Below are 17,765 nucleotides of genomic sequence, written 5' to 3' on the forward strand. Positions count from 1 at the left end.
GGACTAAATGTAACATTTCCAAATTTGCTGATGCTACAAAGCTAGGTGGCAGTGTCAGTTGTGAAGAGGATGTGAAGAGGCTTCAAGGGGACCTCAACAGGCTCAGTGAGTGGGCGAGAACGTGGCAGATGGAATATAATGTGGGTAAATGTGAAGTTATCCACTTTGGTAGAAAAAACAGAAAGGCAGAGTATTTCCTAAATGGTGAAAGATTGGGGAATGCAGATGCTCAAAGGGACCTGGGTGTTCTTGTACATGAGTCAGTGAAAGTGAATGTGCAGGTGCAGCAAGCCATTAGGAAGGCAAATAGTATGCTGGCCTTCATTACAAGAGGATTTGAGTACAGGGGTAAAGAAGTCTTACTCCAATTATATAGGGCCTTGGTGAGACCACACCTGGAGTACTGTGTACAATTTTGGTCTCCTTACCTAAGGACGGTTATACTTGCCATAGAGGGAGTGCAACAAAGGTTCACGAGATTGATTCCTGGGATGGCGGGACTGTCGTATGAGAAGAGATTGAGTAAATTAGGCCTGTATTCTCTTGAATTCAGAAGAATGAGAGGGGATCCCATTGAAGCATACAAAATTATTACAGGGCTTGATAGGGTGGATGCTGGGAGAATGTTTCCCTTGGCTGGGGAGTCTAGAACCAGGGGCCACAGCCTCAGGGTAAAGGGTAGGCCATTCAGGACTGAGATGAGAAGACATTTCTTCACACAGAGGGTGGTGAATCTTTGGAATTCTCTACCCCAAAGGGCTGTGGAGGCTCAGTCATTGGATATATTCAAAACAGAAGTCGATAGATTTCTGACTAGTAAAGGCATCAACGGATATGGCGATAGGGCCGGTGAATGGAGTTGAGGCAGAAGATCAGCCATGATCTCATTGAATGGCAGAGCAGGCTCGAAGGGCCGAATGGCCTACTCCTGCTCCTATTTCTTATGTTCTTATACAGGACAGCATTGCTAGCTCATTCAGTGAAAATTTAAGCTGCAGCTGTTCAGCTGTGTGAAAGATGTCAACCAACCTCATAAGCATTTTGTCTGTGACTACCCAACTCTAAATGAATGATATGTGCATATGTTTACAAAAGCAAAGCCTTTGGGCAAATCTATTGGTGCACAGTAAATGAAAGTAACTAGAATCCTAATTGTTTACCTAGCTGGACTCATTTTTCTTTCCTTGATGAAAGATGGAAAGAAAGAAAAGAACTTGCAGTTATATAATGCCTTTCACAATCTCAACACATCCCAATGCGCTTTATAGCTTTAAAGTCCTTTTGAAGTGTTGTTACTGTTGTCATAGAATCATAGAATGATATAGCACAGAAGGAGGCCATTTGGTCCATCATGCTTGTGCTGGCTCTTTGGTAGAGCTATCCAATTAATCCCAATCCCCTGCTCTTTCCCCATAGCCCTTAATTTTTCCCCCTTCAAGTATTTATCCAATTCTCTTTTGAATGTTACTATTAAATCCGCTTCCACCATACCTTCAGGCAATGAATTCCAGATCACAACAACTCACTGTGTAAAAAAATGTTTCCTCATGTCACCTCTGGTTCTTTTGCCAATCACCTTAAATCTGTGTCCTCTCGTTATCGACCCATCTGCCACTGGAAACAGTTTCTCCTTATTTACTCTATCAAAACCATTCAGGATTAGAACACCTCTATTAAATCTCGTCTTAACCTTCTCTATTCTAAGGAGAACAACCTCAGCTTCTCCAGTCTCTCCACATAACTAAAGTCTCTCATTCCTGGTACCATTGTCGTAAATCTCTTCTGCACCCTCTCCAAGGCCTTGACATCCTTCCTAAAGTGTGGTGCCCAGAATTGAACGCAATACTCCAGCTGAAGCCTAACCAGCATTTTATAAAGGTTTAGCATAACTTCCTTGCTTTTGTACTCTATTCCTCTATTAATAAAGCCAAGAATCCCATATGCTTTTTTTAACAACCTTCTCAACTTGTCCTGCCACCATCATGTAGGAAAAGAGGCAGCCAATTTGTGCATAGCAAGGTCTCACAAATAACAATGAGATAAAGACCAGATAATCTGTTTTAGTGATGCTGATTGGGAGATAAATATTGGCCAGGATACCGGGGAGAACTCCCCTGTGAGTTAGATAATAGCATGTTTTTAATTATTTAATATATTAGGCCTACACTATGGTGTCTACTTATAGCTAGTAGCTCTCACAACATGTACTTACAGTAAAGTCAAGTCTGTCTGCTCCCTTGACATCCCTCCCATCCTAGCTTCTGACCACCTTGCCTCCCCTCCTCAGCCCCATGCTTGCCAGCATTATTGTTACTGTTTCAGCCATATCAACACCGTGGCTGCAAGAGCAGGGCAGGTGCAGGGTACTCCTGACGTGACCCCTCAAAGCCCTTCAACCATCTACAAGGCTCCTCAGTAGTCTAATGGATTACTCACCACTGGTCTGGATGGGCACAGTTGCAACAACACTCAAGAAGCTTGTCATCATCCAGGACAAACCAATTTGTTTGATTGGCACCTCTGCCACTGGATTTAATATCCACCCCCTTTTTTCTCTAAAGTCCTGCAGCACGTTGTTAAGTTGTAATAATGTTCCTACCTGTCTCACCACTCCCTATTTAGGCTTGCACTTTGCACACAGCATTTAGACTGGTCAATATTATCCTGAGTGACTGTGACCACAGCTTTCTTTGCGTCTTCATCCTCCTCAAACTCTTCGTCTTTGCCTTCAACATCATCAGGACCTTACAGTACTGAAATTGTGAAACTCAGCTGGAGCCTCATGCCCAGAATGCAGATCAGAGAACTCGGTATGGAGATCAACATGCACATTTTCAGTGCTCCCAACTTTAATGGCCAAAAAATGGGATGCTGCAAATCAGGGTGCTGGTATCTGCGCCCAATTCTCTGATTCGCCCTCTTGGTGAACAAGACTGTGGCAGGAGTGGAGTCTTACAATTTGGGGTTTACATCATCACCAATGGCTTCTCCTCCTGTCCCTGCAGGTTCACCTCTGGTATATGTTGGACATGTTGGAGAGTTGAGAGTTAATAATGGACTATAATTGCCATAATGAACTGTAGTAACCGAGATGAACTATAGTAACTGAGAGCGGTCGATGGATGAGCAGGTTGTCTGGGAAACACAAAGAAAGATGAAACATGGAATACGAACAAAGGGGTTCTGTTCCACCTCAAATCTCTAGTTGTCAACTGGAATGTAAGGGCATGTTGGCTAGAACGGACTTCGAACATGGGTGATTAACGGAGAACTATAGTCCATAGAATAGATGCTTTGAAATAAACAACCAGTGTAATCATAAATCAGGAAGTATCTCATAAGGAAGTTAGAAGGAGTTGACAGTCCAAAGGTCTGTTTATGCATGAAATACCAGTTGTTGTAAACAACCAGTGTATGAAAAGGGGTGAGGCTGCAGGGTTAAGTCGGGTAGCAGGAGATAGAGAAACCCGAATTGCTACCCTTTTTTTGTATGGATTGATCATCTATACTGCACAAATAACATCTGTTCCGTACACTCAACTGTCTCATGCTTACTCAAAGCGTTTTTCAGTGAGCCATAGAGGGGGGAGGGAATTGGACATGTACTTGAAGAGGACTAATTTGCAGAGTTATGGGGAAAGAGCTGGGGTGTGGGACTATATTGGACAGCTCTTTCAAAGAGCCGGCACAGGCACAATGGGCCAAATGGCCTCCTTTTGTGCTGTATCATTCTATGTTTCTATGAAATGATGATAAAATGTGAATATAGGTGTACTGGAGGATGATATGCAACAATTGTTAGAGTTAATTATAGAAAAGGACTTGGTTCTGAATTGGACAGCCAACCCACTCCCAGGAGGTGGGTTGGCCATTTAAATATTATAATGAGACTGGCAGCCTCAGATTTAACCTACTTTGTAAGTTTAACCTGGCTGGCCAGGTTTCCCAGGCCTCAGGAAACCCGGCAGCTGAAGGTAGCTGAGGACAGCTTCGGAGAGAAGGTAAGTGCCTTTACACCACTGCTTGTGGGGCAGGAGGAGCAGCAGTGCATCCTCCCAGCCCCCTAAGCTTACCCTCTTGCCTTGGATTGGATCCCGCCGCCCTATCAGTCCAAGCACCCCCACCGGGGTCAGGGATCCCAACATTAGCTGCAGGCTCCCTACTTGGGGCTGTGGCCTGCTCTGGAGTGCTCTCTGCCCAACTGGAAGCCAAGCTTGTCAATCAGGCTGACTTCTGGGCGGGGATCCTGGCAAAAAATAATACGCACGCTGTGGAGTCAAAACTCTACAGCATGCGGTGAAACCTGGACTTACGGGTTTCCTGTCCGAAAGTCCGCCCCCTCCCCCCCCACGCAACCCGCCCATCAAGATTGGATCTTGTGTCTTCAGATAAATGTATTTTTCTTACAGTCAGCTTTTCTGAGGCCAGTTTTCATACCAATTGCACTCAGCTATATCTCTTTGCTTCCTCCTTTGATTCCAGGGCTGTTGCCATTCTCTCCAACTACCTATTTAACATTAATACCCAAACAAGCCAAAATGTCCTCCAACTGGATGTCAGCAAAAACTGAAGACATCCTCTTCAGCAAATTGCCATTTTTAGCGACACTTATATTTTTGATGCAAATGGTCATCTCTGTCTAAAATATTCACCCTAGGGTTTGTTCTTTGCTGACATTTCTAAGTATCCCTCGAGAAGCAGTTTGCTGCATTAAGTACAAAGTAAGGCAGTAAATGTAACATTTCTTCAAGGTGACATTGTAACTTTTTTGGAAAATGTGCACACAGATGGAAAATGTAATTTATACCAAACTTATTTGTGTATTTCTTACACCTTGCTAGTTTTGAGAGCATCTTTCACACTAGTTCTCTGTGCCAGGAGAAACAGATGATGTTCCATGTATCTCACTGAAATTTTTAAACAGTTTATGGAGTTACATTTTATATATAACCACAGTGAGGCTATTGTGAATGAGAACTAATAACTTTGAAAGGGGAAAAAATAAATTACAGAAATTCAAACAATTATCAAGTATATTTTTGCTACAAAATTGTATTTATTTCCTCCTTTGTGGGTTTACCTAGGCTACACACTAGATTGTCTGTCCTCCAATTTTCTATTTCGCCCTGAGAAATACTTGTTCTCTATTCTGCATTTCAACATAACCTGACCAGCATTGGGAACTCACCATGTGAGAGAATCACAGGTATGAACTTCAACATGCCCATCCAGCAGATGCATACAGCGAATTGTATCACAATGATTAAACTGCTAACCATCCATTAATCTTCCACTGTTGACACTACAACATTCTGTCAAAAACCATGACAACACAATAGAACATGTGGCTAATGTTAAGGCTGCTTGGTCACCAGAGATCTGCAACCAATTTAGATTTACCTTGTATGGCTGGTATATATTGTATTGTATCTATCAGGCAATGGCAGATTATGAAAGGTAAACCACTGGAATGCTTACCAGTGAGTTATGTGCCATCATCATGATGGCTTACTCTTTGTCACCTAGTGCTGCTGTCCTGCTGTAAACTGCATTTATACAACATGGGGTGTACATTTTGCACTGTTTCCCTAAATCAATGGTTACAATGCATTGATAATATGAACATATACCGTAGAATCCCTAAGGAAACACTATGGGCTTGATTTTAACTCAGGTGCGGGGAATTGTCAGGTTCCTCGAATTTGGTGTTTCCCACACAAATCTAAATGGGTCTGTGAGATTGATGCAATTTTCACTCAATTGGCCAATTGTTTTCCAACGTGTGGGAACCCTTGGCAATTGAGTATTTCCAGTCAGAAAGTCGCAGAATATGACGTCATCATTGCTGCTGCTTTTAGGGCCCACAGCAAGCCTTGCTTCTTCTGCAGGCTTCCAAACTTCACCACTGAGATGGCACAGGAGCCTGCAGGAGCAACGGCCAGCGGGAGCGCAAGAGCTGCCCCCAAATTTGATGAGGCTTCACTCCAGGCATTGCTGGATGGTGCTAGGGCCCACAGGGAGGTCCTGTTCCCTTCTTCAGGGTGGAAGAGGCCGCCCAGTCAGACCAAGGCTGTGTGGCTACAGGTGGCAGGGCAAGTCAACTCCGTGGGGCTCACACGGCACACCTGGATACAGTGCAGAAAAAGATTCCATGACCTTCATCGCACTGGAAAAGTAAGTACTGTATGAAGTTTCCATCACCCTCAATCTGATCCCCATTGCCTTTCCTCACCAGCACTCACCTTTAGCAATCTCTTCCTCCATATCCCACTTGACACTGACATCCATGCACCCTTACCCATTCCCTCTCTCTCTATGCTCACAGTCACATAACTATTCCACCATGCAGCCCTCACACTCCCTCTCACTCTGATGCTTTGAACACAACTGACAACACACAGGGAGGGCCCTTGGTCTTGCAACCTCACTCCATCTTTGTCTCCTTCTAAGTATCTATGCTATGCAATCTCTGTACTCACTCCTTCATTCTCACTCAACCTCCACTTGTCTCCCTCATTGCAGGAAAAGGGAGCTCACAACAGGAGAGGGCGAGCCAGGGCAGGAGGAGGGCCGCCCTCATTAGCCCAGTTCACCCCCTGGGAGGAAGCTGTCCTGGAGATTGTCGGGGCTGACATAGATGCGGGAGTTGGGGAAGGAGAGACAGGTGCATCCCCGTAAGCTGGTGACAGAATAGTTTTCCATCTCTCTCATTGGCATTGCATGAGTCGCTGATAATGATTCTGAAGCTACATCATATGGACTTATGATCATCTGCAAAATGCAATGTGCATGTAACCTTGGCAACACATCTCTAACTTTTTCCTTGACTCCCCCACAGGACCATCGAGAGCCCCCGTCCCCAGTGTGCAGCAGGAAGAGCCTGAGATGCCAGACTCCTCAGAGGAATCTGCAACCTCTGAGGGCGCAGCGTCAGCAGAAATAAGCGCACCCAGCACCAGCGCACTCACACCTCGGTGGGACCTTCGGGACATAGAGTTGTCACCTGGTGTATCACAGCTCACAAGTGAGCATCAGCAGATTGTGGAGACAGGGACAGCAGTGGAGAGTCCTCGTCGGAGGGTGCAGGACTCTGCCAGCTCGGCTCAGCTGCAGTCGACCCTCTGCCTCTGGGTCCATCCATAAGATCAGAGGTGATGGAACTCCAGGCACAGATGCAGGAGTCTCTGGCAGGTTTTGTCTCTAGGGTCGCTGCGAGTGTGGAGCGAATGGAGGAGTCCATAGCAAACATGAGCAGAGCCTTTGTGGAGTCATTGGCGCATGAACGCATCAACACGGAAAGGACGGCTACCTATGTGGAAATGATTGCTGCCTCCGTGGTAAGGCTGGCTACGGTAGAGGAGAGGAGGGCTACGGCCATGGAGGAGGTTAGTCGCCAGGGTATGGAAAACATGGTCATTGTTCAGACTAGAATGACATCTCTTGAGGAGCGATGGGCATCTATTGAACAGAGAAACCAGACCTTCATGGAAGTCCTTCTGAGTAGGACTACCATTGCAGATATGGGTCCCCATGGCCCCCCTGATGTGCAGCAAGGTGCTCTCAAGCCACTTGCAGGCACTGAGGAGGACCTGACCCATGAGAGGGAGGTTGGTGGCAGACCTCAAGGAAGTTGGGGCTCCTCTCCAAGCGCTCACACTTCCATGCCACTGCAGAGCCCTCGGTCAGAGCCCCGCTGGAGTCCACACCCAACTGAGATAGACGTCTCAACTCCTGCACAGCCGCAGGAGCAGCAGACTGCTGACGAGCCCTCACAGGCTCGCCACCCCAGAGGACGCCCGCCAAAGGTGTCGAGACAGGAGCAGCAGGAAAGTGAGCAAGGGGCCTCCACATCTGCTGAACCCACAGGGGAACCACTACGCAGGAGCACGCGTAAGAGGAAAATAAAGCACAAATTGTCACAAGGGTAGTCACTTGGGTGAAATGTTGTGTATTCTGTAAAAATGCCATCAGTTGCTTGTTTTGCATAAAAATTCTGATGGCAACCTCTGCAGTTGTGGCGTGTGTCATTTCGTGAACGGGGCTGGAGGTCCTCTAATGCCAAGAAGGGAAGGAAAAAAAGGCCTCCCATGCTTCTGGTAGATGCCTCAGTTGAGGAAGCGCTGAGTGAGGCTGGCGAGAGGGGTTTCGCAGGAGGTCACACTGGAGAAGTGTGTGAGGCTCCAACCTTCCACAGGTGTGGTTAAGCCTGGTAAAAGTTGCCCCAGGCCTGAAACAACAAAGTCCTGCCACCTGCAAATGATGGCTGATCAAATCTCCTCTTTAATGGTTGACCTGCAGCTGATAGTCAGCAAGCCAATAGTGTTCATGCCAGGTTTCACAGGCGTGATCCTCACCAGGCGTGTTTTACGTGGGAAAAGGGTTAAACAGGCAAGGGCCTGTTAAAATGGGATTATAAAGGCCAATGAGTGCTGTTTAAGGGCCCTGAAGACCAGTCCCGCCTGTTGCAGGCGGGACTGATTCGGGACCATCAGACACGCCTGGGTTAAAATGGCTAGGTGTCGGGAACCAGGCGGTGGGGTCCCGACCCCAGGTTATGCGATTTTAACCCCGCACACACCTCAAAGCCCGCCTGACGGCTGAGTTAAAATCAAGCCCTGTGTATCATAGCTTGTTAATATTTTTCATACAGTAAGGGGCATAACAAAAGGACATAACCAAAGGTAGATGTAACAAGGGCAGAAGTCTCATGGCAATTAACACTGGTGATTGCTAAGAGCACCGTAGAACTTGGAAAATTTGTGCTGAGGTGCCAGCAAGCAAGTCAAAGATTTCCCATGGCTTAATGTATGCTCCAGCAACCCTGGCTCAGCAAATGATGTTTGACTTGGCATACTGTTTACAAAGAACAGAATTATAGGCAAGAAAACTGGTCTGGAAAAGGAGATGTGATGTATAAAGCTTTGCTATTTGTATTCCATGCCAGATGGAACATTCCAGAGTGATGATGAAACATAAGTGACTTTTACTCTGGCCAGATAAGAATTACATGTTTCTGAAGATTTTAACAAAATAAAAAAACTGATGTATGTCCCTAATGCTGAGCTAAGAGAGTTTTTAGAATGTCAGCCCCATATGAATTGCTCTATCCAGCAACCAGTAAAGCCTATTTCACTCAGATTGCATGGCACTTGGACCTTTCAAACCTCAGATGGATGTTGACGCAGAAATATTCTTTTACATTTCAGAAAACATAGAAACAGAAACATACATAGAAGATAGGAGCAGGAGTAGGCCATTTGGCCCCTCGAGCCTGCTCCGCCATTCAATGCAATCATGGCTGATCATCCAAATTCAGTACCCGGTCCCTGCTTTCTCCCCATACCCCTTGATCCCTTTAGCCTTGAGAAATATATCCAACTCCTTCTTGAATATATTTAATGAATTGGCCTCTACTGCCTTCTGTGGTAGAGAATTCCACAGGTTCACCACTCTCTGGATGAAGAAATTCCTGCTCATTTCTGTCCTAAATGGCCTACCCCTTAGCCTTAGACTGTGACCCATGGTCCTGGACTCCCCGACCAGCGGGAACATCCTTCCAGCATCTAGACTGTCTAGTCCTGTTAGAATTTTATAAGTTTCGATGAGATCCCCTCTCATTATTCTAAACTCCAGCGAGTACAAGCCCAATCGATCCAATCTCTCCTCATACGTCATTCCTGCCATCCCAGGTATCAGCCTGGTGAATCTTCGCTGAACTCCTTCCATGGCAAGAACATCCTTCCTCAAATAAGGTGACCAAAACTGCACACAATACTCAAGATGTGGTCTCACCAAGGCCCTGTACAACTGCAGCAAGACATCCTTGTTCCTGTACTCAAGCCCTCTTGCTACGAAGGCCAACATACCATTTGCCTTCTTAACCGCCTGCTGCACCTGCATGCTTACCTTCAGCGACTGGTGCACAAGGACACCCAGGTCTCGTTGCACTTCCCCTTCTCCCAATCTATTGCCATTCAGATAATAATCTACCTTCCTGTTTTTGCTACCAAAGTGGATAACCTCACATTTATCCACGTTATATTGCATCTGCCATGCTTCTGCCCAATCACCCAACCTGTCCAAATCATCCTGGAGTTTCTCGGCATCCTCCTCACAGCACACACGCCCACCCAGCTTTGTGTCGCCTGCAAATTTGGAGATATTACATCTAGTTCCCTCATCTAGATCATTAATATATATTGTGAATAGCTGGGGTCCAAGGACCGATCCCTGCGGTACCCCACTAGTCACTGCCTGCCACTCGGAAAAAGACCCGTTTATTCCAACTCTTTGCTTTCTGTCTGCCAACCAGTTCTCTATCCAAGTCAGTACCTTGCCCCCAATCCCAATGTGCCTTAACTTTACACGCTAATCTCTTATGCGGGACCTTATCGAAAGCCTTCTGAAAGTCCAAATACACATCCACTGGTTCTCCCTTATCTATTTTATCAGTTACATCCTCAAAAAATTCCAGTAGATTAGTCAAGCAGGATTTATCCTTTGTAATTCCATGTTGACTTTGTCCAATCCTGTCACTGTTTTCCAAGTGCTCTGCTATTACATCTTTTATAATGGACTCTAGCATTTTCCCCACTACCGATGTCAGGCTTACCGGTCTGTAATTCCCCATTTTCTCTCCACCACCTTTTTTGAATAGTGGGGTAACATTAGCTACCCTCCAATCCATGGGTAGTGTTCCAGATTCCATCGACTGTTGGAAGATGATCAGCAATGCATCTACTATTTCTAGGGCACTTCCTTAAGTACCCTAGGATGTAGATTATCAGGCCCTGGGGATTTATCGGCCTTCAATCCCATCAATTTCTTTAACACCATTTCCCTACAAATACTGATTTCTTTCAGTTCCTCCCTTTCATCAGACCCTATGTTCCCCGACATCTCTGGGAGATTATTTGTGTCCTCCTTTGTGAAGACAGAACCAAAATATATATTTAATTGGTCTGCCATTTCTTTGTTCCCCATTATAAATTCCCCTGATTCTGACTGCAAGGGACCTACGCTTGACTTCACCAATCTTTTTCTCTTCACATATCTATAAAAGCTTTTACAGTCAGTTTTTATGTTCCCTGCAAGCTTACTCTCATATTCTATTTTCCCCTTCTTAATTAATCCCTTTGTCCTCCTTTGTTGAATCCTAAACTGCTCCCAATCCTCAGGCTTACTGCTTTTTCTGGCCAATTTATATGTCCTCTCCTTGGATCTTATGCTATCCCTAATTTCCCTTGTTAGCCACGGTTGAGTCACCTTTTTTGTTTTATTTTTATGCCAAACTGGGATGGACAAATTCTGTAGTTCATCCATGCAGTCTTTGAATGTTTGCCATTGCCTATCTACCGTCAACCCTTTGAGTGACATTCCCCAATCAATCCTACCCAACTCGCGCCTCAGACCATCGTAGTTTCCTTTATTTAAATTCAGGACCCTAGTCTCTGAGTCAACAACTTCATTCTCCATCTTAATGAAGAATTCCATAATATTATGATCGCTCCGACCCAAGGGGCCTCGTACAACAAGATTGTTAATTAATCCTTTCTCGTTACATAATACCCAGTCTAAGATGGCCTGATCTCTGGTTGGTTCCTCGACATACTGGTCCAGGAAACCATCCCATAAACACTCCAGGAATTCCTCCTCCACAATATTGTTACTAATTTGGTTAGCCCAATCTATATGTAGATTGAAGTCACCCATGATGACTGCTGTGCCCTTATTGCACGCTTCTCTAATTTCCATTTTAATGCCATCCCCATTTCACTATCAACATCCTAACATTGCCACAGCAACACAGCATTCTTCAGTTGCACTGATTGTACTCATATATCTTTCTGCCCACATGTTGAGAATGCTTTCCTGTTACAGTAATATGCAGGTCTTGTCTCATTTCAGGAATACACATTGAAGTTGTGTGCCAATTTACCTGGCAGAATCCCAATTTTTTTTAAATCCTTGCCAATCTGTACTATGCACAAGGTTTGGGAAAAAAGAATTTGTAAATACAGATGAGGGAGATCATTTGGCCCATCTGGCTGAACATTTCATTGAAACCTATGGTCCCACCACTACAGCTTCTAAGTGTTTTTGAATGATTGCAAATTGTTTGCTTCCACTACCCTGCCTGTAAGACCATTTCAGGTACTAATGTAAAGAAGTGCTTGCTGACACCAGTTCTGAGATTGTCTTTTATTAGTTTGTATCTATAACTCCCTAAAATAAAGTCCTAATTTAACTTGAAATAGCGCTTTGGATTAACTTTTTTTATTCCAGTTAGTAAATATACTTCTGTAAGGGCCCTCTCATTCATTTCCTTTCAAGACTAAGTGAGTCGGCAAAACTAATTCAGATGGAGTTCAACGTGGGGAAGTGTGAACTCATCCACTTTGGATCTGAGAAAGACAAATTGGAATATGTTCTTAATGGTGAGAGTTTAGGAGCTATGGAGGAGCAAAGGGGTTTAGGTGTCCATGTACACAAATCACTAAAAGCTGATGCATAGGTAAAAAAAAGTAATCAAAAAGGCTAATGGAATTTTGCCTTTATTTCAAAAGTGAGGAAGTGATGCTTCAGTTGTATAGAGCCTTGGTCAGACACTATCTGGAGTACTGCGTTCAGTTTTGAAAATCGAATTTCAGGAAGGATATGTTGGCCTTGGAAGAGATACAACACAGATTCACGAGAATGATCTTTGGGGGAAAAATTTGGTTGCTTTGCGCCTCCTGTTAGCGCCCCTAGCACCCAGGCGCAGCGCTGCTAACACCTCCCACGAAATTCAGCAGGAGGTTAGTGTAGTCTAGCTAGTGTAGCTAGTGTAGCCAGGCTCTACTTTTTAGACTATGCCCCCTAGTCCTAGACTGACCAACCAGCGGAAATAGTTTCTCTCTATCTATTCTATCTGTTCCCCTTAATAGATTGAAAACTTTGATCAAATCACCCCTTAACCTTCTAAATTCCAGTGAATACAATCCTAATTTGTGTAATCTCGCCTTGTAATTTAAACCCTGTAGTCTGGTATCATTCTGGTAAACCTACGCTGCACTCTCTCCAAGGCCAATATATCCTTCCGAAGGTGTGGTGCCCAGAACTGCTCACAGTACTCCAGGTGTGGTCTAACCAGGGTTTTGTACAGCTGCAGCATAACTTCTACCCCCTTGTATTCTAGTCCTCTAGATATAAAGGCCAGCATTCCATTAGCCTTTTTGATTATTTTCTCTACCTGTTCAGGACATTTTAATTATCTATGTACCTGGAACCCCAAGTCTCTTTGCACCTCCACTGTTTTTAGCCTTTAACCATTTAGAAAGTACCCTGTTCTATCCTTTTTAGGTCCAAAGCGGATGATCTCACATTTGCCTACATTGAAATCCATTTGCCAGTTTTGCCCATTCACTTAATCTATTAATATCTCTTTGTAATTTTATGCTTTCACCTACTGTTATATCTCCAACTTTTTCCAGTTGTGATGAAAGGTCATCAACCTGAAATGTTAACTGTTTCTCTCTCCACAGATGCTGCCTGACCTGCTGAGTATTTACAGCATTATCTGTCTTTTAAATTCCAAGTTGACAGCTGAAAGTGAATGACAAATAAGATTTTTCCAGCTTACTTTTTTTAACATGTTTTTGAAGTGCTGTTTGCTTATCCACAAAAATAATAGAATGTTCACATTTGATGTCCCTGAAAATCTGTTGCCACCGTTGAATTAATCTTCCGCTTGGACCAACATGTCACATATAAACTTGGCAATCTAGAAATATGTATGAGCCAGATATCTGTGTTGGTGTAGTAGGATTTGGGTGTTCAGTATTACTGATGGTCTAACAAGGCTTCTATCCACCCCCAGCTTTAAATTCAGGCAATCCAATTTTATGGGGAGATTATTTACAACTGGGTGACTTGCTAGAACAACTCAGAGGACATTATGGCCGGAATTGTTAACTTGGAGGTGGGTAGGGAGCGAGGGGGGGAACTGGAATGCAGTCAGGTCCATCAGGCTCTGCCGAATTTAACAGCACGGCCTGATTATCATTTTGCTTCTCTGTTTCCTGCCTGCAGCCAGCCAGCTGGAGAAGCTGGCTGGCTGTCGGACGGATAGGCCTGTGGCACCAGGCCGCAGAGAGGAGGGAGGGAGGGAGGGAGGGATCAGGGGCGGGGGGTTGGTAGGCTGGAGTGGGGGGGTGGGGGGGTCTGGGATGGTAGGTCTGTGGGGGGGCCAGGGGCCGGTGATCGGATGCCTGAGGTGGGATCAGAGGCTGGGCAAGGGAGGGGGGCAGGGGGGGGGATTCAGGGCTGGGGGCCAGAAGACTGTGTAATGATCAGTAACCTGTCATTCTAGAATGGTACACTAGGTGGAGCTCTATGTATATATAAGAGTGGGCTACCCATGATGCACTAGGCTACTCACAAGGCAGTAGTCAAGATGGATGCTGTAGAAGTCCACATGGCATGAATAAAGTGACTAGCTAGAAGCTAGCTATTCATAATAAGAATGTCTAGTTATTTATGAACATAACATGGTACCAGGATTGGTAAAATCTGCTGAATATTGTGAAACGCGACATGGAGAATTTGAAGCCACCGGAGGGTTTGAAGCTCACGGGGAATGTCAACTGCAATTGGCGGACTTTCAAACAACAATTCAAACTCTACATTGCTGCCATCGGGTTCGGTACGAAGCCAGATGCAAGGAAAATAGCGTTGCTGCTCACGGTTGCAGGCCCACAGGCGATAGAGGTATTTAGTACATTTGTATTTGATCAAGAGGAGAATGGAAAAAAACTGGATGATGTGCTAAAGAAATTTGATACACATTGTTCTCCCAAAAAGAATGAGACCTATGAGAGATACGTGTTCTGTTCACGGACACAGCAGCAAAATGAGACTTTTGATAGCTTTGTGACCGATCTGAAACTGAAAGCACAGACATGTAATTTCTCTGAACTGAAATTATCCATGATTTGTGACCAGATTGTGTTTGGTATTCATGATAAAAAGGTCAGGGAATGTCTGTTGAGAGAAACCGAACTAACATTGGAAAATGCTGTGAAAATATGCCAAGCCAGTGAGCTAGCTCAAAAGCACGCGAAGACTTTCAGTGAAAATAGTAATAATGCGATTGTAGTAAGTGATAGTGCTGCTGTCGGTGCTGTGTCCTACAAAGGAAAGAAACGTGGGCAGAACAGAAATGAAAAGCAATCGGAGGAAGGAATTTTTAATTGTAAACGCTGTGGTTACAAACACCAGTTAAAACAATGCCCAGCATTTGGAAAAATGTGCACAAAATGTCATGGAAAGAATCACTTTGCCAAACACTGCTTTTCAAAAGTAAAAACAAAGAAAGGGCAACAAGTCCAAGTCAATGTGATTGAGGACACTGATTTAAGTGAGACATTTTCTGTAGGAATGGTGTCATGTGACAAGAATGATACCAGACTACAGGGTTTAAATTACAAGGCGAGATTACACAAATTAGGATTGTATTCACTGGAATTTAGAAGGTTAAGGGATACAGAAAATGTGCAGCCCTCAGGAATGGACAATGCTGAACATAAAGTTAATGCAGTAAAAGAAGACAAATGGATGATGTCACTGCAGGTAAATGGAGCATTAGTTACATTGAAACTAGACACTGGGGCAAAAGCAAACTTAATCAGTATGAGTGACATTAAAAACATGAAAGAAAAGCCCAAAATACAGAAAAAGTCAGTACCACTGAAGAACTATAATGGACAGAAAATAGATAGCTTAGGTGTATGTAGACTTAAAGTGAGAGTCAAAGACAAAGTGCATCATCTCATGTTTTCTGTTGTGGCTGAAGGACTTGATTCACTACGAGGTGACAAAGCTTGTGAGGACTTAGAACTGGTCAAGAGAGTCTACCGTATAAACTGTGCCATAAGCAGACCAGATGACTCGGTGGATTCTGCAGTGAGTAATTTCTAGGATGTGTTCAAAGGATTTGGAGTTCTACCATTCACTTACAAGATCCAGCTAAAGGAGGATGCTCAGCCAGTGGTACATGCTCCACGGAGAGTTCCAGCACCCCTGCATGACCGGCTCAAGAATGAACTGGACAGAATGACCACACTAGGAGTCATCAGGAAAGTCGAAGAGCCAACAGACTGGGTTAACTCCATGGTATGTGTAAAGAAAAAGAACAATGATCTAAGAATATGCATGGATCCAAAGGACATAAATGCAAACATAAAACGTGAACACTACCAGATTCCCAAGCGAGAAGAAATCACCAGTGAAGTGTCAGGTGCCAGATACTTCACAAAGCTCGATGCCTCACAAGGATTTTGGCAACTAAAACTGGATGAAGAGAGCACCAAATACTGTACATTCAACACACCATTTGGCAGGTATTGTTTCCTCAGAATGCCTTTCGGGATAATATCTGCATCTGAAATCTTTCATAGAGCGATGGAACACATAATTGAAGGTCTGGAAGGTGTTCGGGTCTATGTTGATGACATCATCATCTGGGGCTCCACACTGAAAGAACACAATGAGAGACTGACTAAAGTGCTACAGAGCATACGCCGGAATGGACGGAAGCTCAACAAAGCCAAGAGTCAGTTTGGCGTCCAGGAAGTCACTTTCCTAGGAGATAATCTATCTGGTAAAGGAATAGAGCCAGATATGGAAAAAGTAAACGCCATACTCAACATGCCCCGACCCACTGACAAGAAAGGAGTGCTGCACATCATGTGGATGATAAACTTCATTGGAAAGTTCATTCCTAACTTGTCAGCCAAGACAGCCTGTCTGAGAGACCTGTTACATAAAACAAATGAGTTCGCATGGACAGAAAGACATGAACAAGAGTGGATGAACCTCAAAACAGTGCTGACAACCACACCTGTACTCACCTTCTTTGACCAAACAAAGAGAATCAAAGTGTCAACGGATGCATCAAAAGATGGCCTAGGTGTGGTCTTGCTACAAGCAGAGGGTGAAGATTGGAAGCCTGTTGCCTATGCCTCCAGGTCTATGACTGATTCTGAGTGTCGATACGCCCAGATTGAAAAGGAATGTCTAGGCTTGGTAGTTGGACTAGAAAAGTTCCATGGCTACATATATGGACTTCCCACCTTCACAGTTGAGACAGGCAACAGCCCACTGGTTGCCATCATCAAAAAAAATCTGAATGAGATGTCTCCAAGGATACAACGACTCATGATGAAGCTGCAAAGATATGACTTTGAACTGATCTACACACCAGGCAAACACAATGGCCCAGAACTTGGTGTCGGGGGCTTGCCGCGCGTGCAAGCCCCCGATGTGCACTTACCCGGCGCGCCGACATCTGAAACCTGGCCCGCAGTGGATTTCCTGTCAGTGGCCAGGTTCTGATGTTGGCGCGCTGTGCTAACCTGACTCAGCGGCGTAATTAGTGCGATGTGCCGGCTGGGATCAGGTGAGCACTGTTCAGCCAATCAGGGGAGGGGAAACTTCATTCATAAGTTTGAGAGTAAGAACTGTCAAACTCATGAGAAGTACTGCACCCCAAAACACTACGTAAACTTTAAATAAAATTTTAAAAAACATCCCAATCGTTAAATTAAGAATAAATAAGTTAAAAAAAATAATTTAAACAATAATTTTTTTTTTTGAAAAAAATTAATTTTTAATAAAAAGGGTCTAAAACTAAACTTACCTTATTGTAGATTCTTTAAAATAATAAACCTGTGGGAAAAAAATTCTAAATTGCACTAAAACACCACTTACCTGTAAAAAGAAATACT

At 44.3% G+C, this 17,765-nt stretch overlaps 1 protein-coding gene across 2 annotated transcripts in view; it reads right to left on the reverse strand.

Annotated features, from left to right (window-relative positions):
• LOC147123130 (protein FAM184B-like) overlaps window positions 1-17,765 on the reverse strand; it is a 490,612-nt gene that overhangs the window by 198,923 nt on the left and 273,924 nt on the right. The gene's annotated exons all lie outside the window — the stretch shown is intronic.

This window comes from Somniosus microcephalus, chromosome 2 (assembly GCF_052327205.1).
Source record: "Somniosus microcephalus isolate GS21.2 chromosome 2, FLI_Smic_1.0, whole genome shotgun sequence".
Classification (NCBI taxonomy): domain Eukaryota; kingdom Metazoa; phylum Chordata; class Chondrichthyes; order Squaliformes; family Somniosidae; genus Somniosus; species Somniosus microcephalus.